The sequence below is a fragment of the Marmota flaviventris genome, chromosome 10, assembly GCF_047511675.1.
Source record: "Marmota flaviventris isolate mMarFla1 chromosome 10, mMarFla1.hap1, whole genome shotgun sequence".
NCBI lineage: Eukaryota > Metazoa > Chordata > Mammalia > Rodentia > Sciuridae > Marmota > Marmota flaviventris.
In genome coordinates this window covers 20,576,729-20,582,755 of record NC_092507.1, presented here as the reverse complement: position 1 = coordinate 20,582,755, position 6,027 = coordinate 20,576,729, and positions in this window count along the sequence as shown.

Genomic DNA, 6,027 nt, shown 5'->3' with positions numbered 1-6,027 from the left:
GTGGCTTATGAAAATGTTGTTTTTATTCTAATCTGCTATAATGCTACTTTATCATTGGAGGCAGTTAGCATAGTAAAACTTGAATCTTGGCTCCCACATTTTAGTAAGGATTTTGTTCCCTTTTTTTTGGGGGGGGGGGGTTACTGGGGATTGAACCCAGGAATACTTAACCACTGAGCCACATCTCCAGCCCCAATTTTTAATATTTTGAGACAGGATCTCCCTGAGTTGCTGAGGCTGACCTTGAACTCATGATCCTCTTGCCTCAGCTTCTGGAGCCGCTGGGAGTACAGGCATGTAATCCTTCATTTCCCCTTTTATGGAGAGAAAACTGTTATCTTAGAGATTTAAGACAACGTTTATGAAGTATAACATGCAAATAAGAACTTTATGGGCTGGGGTTTGGCCCAGTGGCAGAGCGCTTGCCTAGCATGTGTAGACACAGGGTTCAATTCTTAGCACCACGTATCAATAAACGTATCAATGACAACTAAAAAAATTTAAAAAAAAAAACTTTATATCTGCTTTAACTCTTTCTAAATGAGATTTAACAACTGTTTAGAGAAGACTCTACCCCTGGCTTCTAAGGGTGAACATCCAGTTATTTTCTGTATGTGCATAGTAGTTCCCGTTTGAGTAGTTATGCAAATGCTTAAAGCTTGGTCATCCACTGTGATATTTGTAAATGTGTCCATTCTTGGAAAACGAAGAAAGAACCGTGGCTAAAGACAGGTTAAAAAAATTTGAATTTGTAACATATGATAGGTTACTTGAATGGGTGAACAACTTCTCTTTCTAGTTATTAGGCTATCAGGCTTCCCTTTCAGATGGGCAAAGTTATGGCTGTGATTCTTTTTTTTTTTTTAATAATTTTTTTATATTTATTTTTTACCTGTAGTTGGGCACAATACTTTTATTTCACTTATTTATTTTTATGTGGTGCTGAGGATCGAACCCAGGGTCTCACACGTGCGAGGCGACCTAAGCCACGACCCCAGCCCAAGGCTGTGATTCTAAGAGTGCAGAAGTACTCCTAGAAACAGAAAAGCAGTCAGTAAGTTTCAAGCCAGCTAAAACCCTCCACACTTTTGGATTTTTTTGTTTATTTGTTTTTGGTACTGTGATTGAACCCAGGGATTCTCTACCACTGAGGTAGACACCCTGCCCTTATTATTTACTAAGTTTCCCAGGCTGGCATCAAACTTGTGATATTCCTGCCTCAACCTCTCAGAATTTAGATGATGACTTAGCAATCAAAAGAACTTGCTCATTAATTGAGTAAGTGTTGGATACCAGCTGTGTCAACTAGGGAATATAAAGCACAATAAGAGATTGGCATAAGCTGGCATGATGATGCAGGCCTATAATCTCAGTGACTTGGAAGGCTGAGGCAGGATGATCACAAGTTCAAGACTGGCCTGGGAAGCTAAGCAAAAAGGGTTTTGCTAAGCTGTCTCAAAGTGAAAAATTAAAAGGGGTGGGGATGTAGCTCAATGGTAAAGTACCCCTGGATTCGATCCTCAATACCCTCCCTCCTCCAGTAAAAAAGAGGTTGGTGTCATGGGACTTACTGGGGCAGCATTCCCAAGAGCAGAGAATAGCCTCACAGTAATACTGACCTCCCTGCCACTTTGGCATTCGACAGTATACCAGGAGTTGTGTGATTTCTTTATTTTCTTATTTGGTACTGGGGATTGAACTCAGGGGCACTTGACCACTGAGTCACATCCCCAGCCCTATTTTATATTTTATTTAGAGACAGGGTCTCACTGAGTTGCTTAGTGCCTCACTTTTGCTGAGGCTGGCTTTGAATTCAAGATCCTCCTGCCTCATCCCCCCGAGCTTCTAGGATTACAGTTGTACACCCAGTGAGTTGTGTGATTTCTGAACACTACAGGGGCCTGTGGGGCTAAGCAGTCTGGAGAGCGAGCCAGGCCATTCCTCAGCAGAATAGAACTTAAGCCTTCTTGCTTCTGCTCTGTGCAAGCAGGAAAAACTTGCATCTTGGGCATTTGTGGTCCCCTGATAATGTCTGACTTTTGCACAGAAGGAACAGCATTTCTTAGAAACCACCCAGTGTCAGCCTAGCAATGGGTCCATCCTACTCTTAGGAGAATCCTTCAGGTCTACAGGTGGGAAATGAGGCCCCATGAAGAAAAAGATAAAAACAGTTGGGGGTAGGATTTTAAAACTTGGTAATTAAAAATTTTTGAGCCAGCCGGGCACAGTGACACATGCCTATAATCCTAGCAACTTGGGAAGCTAAGGCAGGAAGTTTGCAAATTTGAAGCCAGATAGGGCAACTTAACTACCCTTAGAATAAAAAAAAAAAAAAATGGCTGGGGTTGTAGCTCAGTTGTAGAGCACCCTTGGGTTCAATACCTAGTACCAAGGGGAAGATTTTTATATTTATGTTAATGTACTTAGAAATTATTTACATTAATATGTCAATACATTATAAAGCATTAAAAATGAGGGCTGGAGAATGTAGCTTAGTCATTAAATGCCCTTGGGTTCAATCTCTGGTACCAACCAAAAAAAAGAAGAAGAAAAAGAAATATAAAGGGATATATAATACCTATTTTCTGTTCCCATGTCCTGTGAACTACCCTGGGAGACCATTGACTCAGGAGGGACATCTCCAGACCCATTGTAACACCCTCCCAACCTCTCCCTAGGAGCTATTCAAGAGATTTTTAAAAAGCACCCAGAAACCAGTATCTGCCTCCAGTTTCCTGCCAACCCTTTTTTTTTTTTTTTTTTTTTTGCTCTGATAATAGTCTACAGTTGTGGTTTTTAAGTAAGTTTTCTTTTTAAGCAGTGCTTTGGTAATGAAAAATTGCTTCTTTTCTCCACACTGCAGCATTTGGTTACTCAAAAAGCCCGTTTTGTAAGAACTGTCTGCCCTCCTATTGTGGCTTTGATATTTATCTTGCTCAATTTTATGCCAAGATTGAATGCAAACATGGGAATGAAAACTGGCATTTGGCCAAGGGTTCAGTGCCAAGAAGGCACTTTTTGTCTCAGTCTTATAACTTCTCCCATGATACTCTCTTCCTGAGGGTCCTATGCAGTGTAGATTAATCTCTCTGGAGGAGGGCATGGGAACTGATGGGTAGATGAGTTTGGGATGCCAATGCTAGGACTGTAGTAGCCTAAAAGAGCCAGTCAGAAGTCACCTAGAGAACTCCATACAGGAGTATGATGCCAGGAAGACCTGTGAAGTGAAGGAGGTCCAGACAGCCCAGCAAGGAGCAGGCAAAAGAGGACACATAAAGTGCAGTGCCTTGAATCCAGAGCTAGAACTCTGATCTTCTCAGGTCCTCCCTCAGTTGGAGACTCAGAATATCTTTTATGTCTGTCTTCACTACTGACCTAATGTTTAATTCCATGAATACCAGGTAACCAAAGTTTCAGCACTTTCAGGAAATGGTGGCCTTACTTAACAAACATGTTGAACTTGGAAGCTGAGGTAATCTCTGCAAAAACAAGAATTGGTATTTGTTACTTTATCTCTACTGCACTGGATAGGGGAGGCTCTCCAGCCAGCATATTGGCTCTGTAGTATAGGGCCCTTTTTTTTTTTTTTTTTTTTTTGGTACTGGAGATTGAACCCAGGGCCACTCAACCACTGACTCACATTCTCAGCCCTATTTTGTATTTTATTTAGAGACAGGGTCTCACTGGGTTGCTGAGTGCCTCACCATTGCTGAGGCTGGCTTTGAACTCATGATCCTCCTGCCTTAGCCTCCTAAGCTGCTGGAATTACAGGCATGAGCCACTGTGCCCAGCTTTTTTTTTTTTCTTTTGATAGTGGGTATTGAACCAGGGATGCCCCACCATTATCTCCATCCCCATCCCTTTTCATTTTTTACTTTGAGGAAGGGCCTAAGTTGCTGAGGCTGGCCTCAAGCTTTTGACTCTCAGCCTTCCAATTCACTGGGATTAAAGCCATGTATCATATTAAAGCCATGTTGGTTGGGAATGACATTTTTTTTTAAATTTTTTAAATATGACTGCAGAATGCATTACAATTCATATTACACATATAGAACACATTTTTTCATATCTCTGGTTGTATACAAAGTATATTCACAACACTTTGTCTTCATACATGTACTTTGGATAATGATGTCCATCACATTCCACCAACATTTCTAACCCCCTGCCCACTCCTTTCCCCTCCCACCCCTTTGCCCTATCTGGACTTTGTCTTTTCCTCCCATTCTCCCCCTTCCTTCCCCACTATGAATCAGCCTCCTTGTATCAGTGAAACCATTCAGCATTTGTTTTGTTGGGATTGGCTGACTTCACTTAGCACTATCTTCTCCAATTCCATCCATTTACCTGCTATAAACATTGATGTGGCTGTGTCCCTGTAGTATTCTGTTTTTTAAGTCTTTTAGGTATAGACCAAGAAGAGGGATAGCTGGGTCAAATGGTGGTTCCATTCCTAGTTTTTCCAAGGATTCTCCATACTGCTTTCCAGATTGGCTGCACCAATTTGCAGTCCCACCAGCAATGTATGAGTGTGCCTTTTTCCCCACATCCTCGCCAATACTTATTGTTGTTTGTATTCATAATAGCTTCCATTCTGACAGGAGTGAGATGAAATCTTAGAGTAGTTTTGATTTGCATTTCTCTAATTGCTAGAGATGATGAACATTTTTTCATATATTTGTTGATTGATTGTATATCATCTTCTGAGAAGTGTCTGTTCAGGTCCTTGGCCCATTTATTGATTGGGTTATTTATTTATTTTTTTTGGTGTTTAGCTTTTTGAGTTCTTTACATACCTTAGAGATTAGTGCTCTATCTGATGTGTGAGGGGTAAAAATTTGCTCCCAAGATGTAGGCTCTCTAGTCACCTCACAGATGGTTTCTTTTGCTGAGAAGAAACTTTTTAATTTGAGTCCATCCCATTTATTGATTCTTGATTAAGGAAGTTGGGCCTAATCCAACATGATGAAGATTTGGGCCTACTTTTTCTTCTATTAGCTACAGGGTCTCTGGTTTAATTCCTAGGTTCTTGATCTACTTTGAGTTGAGTTTTGTGCATGGTGAGAGATAGGGGTTTAATTTCATTTTGTTGCATATGGACTTCCAATTTTCCCAGCACCATTTTTTGAAAAGGCTATCTTTTCTCCAATGTATGTTTTTGAACCTTTGCCTAATATAAGATAATTATAATTTTGTGGGTTAGTCTGTATTCTGTACCATTGATCTACCAGTCTGTTTTGGTGCCAGTACCATGCTGGTTTTTTTTTTTTTTTTTTCACTGTTGCTTAAGGTCTGATATAGTAATGCCACCTGCTTTACTCTTCCTGCTAAGGATTGCTTTAGCTATTCTGGGTCTCTTATTTTTCCAGATGACTTTAATGCCTGCTTTTTCTATTTCTATGAGGAATGCCATTGGGATTTTGATTGAAATTGCATTAAATCTGTATAGTGCTTTTGGTAGTATGGTCATTTTGATAATATTAATTCTGCCCGTCCAAGAGCAAGGTAGATCTTTCCATCATCTAAGGTCTTCTTGATTTCTTTCTTTAGGGTTCTATAGTTTTCATTGTATAGATCTTTCACCTCTTTCTTTAAGTTGATTCCCAAGTATTTTATGAGTGTTGATTTTATATCCTGCTACTTTGCTGAATTCATTTATCTAGTTCTAGAAGTTTTCTGGTGGAACTTTTTGGGTCTTCTAGGTATAGAAGCAGATAATGCTAATTTAAGTTCTGGAAATGACATATTTTAAACATGGTATGAATTTCATTACTAGAAAACAGTGTACACATGTGGGAAGAGTACATATTAGAGACAGACACAGCTACATGATCTTGGTCAACAATGCTACTATTAACATGTTTAGTGAGTATTTACTGTGTGCCAGATACTGTGCTAAATGCTTTGTAAAGATATCTCACTTGATCTTTAAAACAGTATTGTTAGGTAAATAACTATTAGTTTTATGTGTCAAGAAATAAACTTAACTGGGTGTGGTTGTGCATGTCTGTAATCCCAGTACCACTG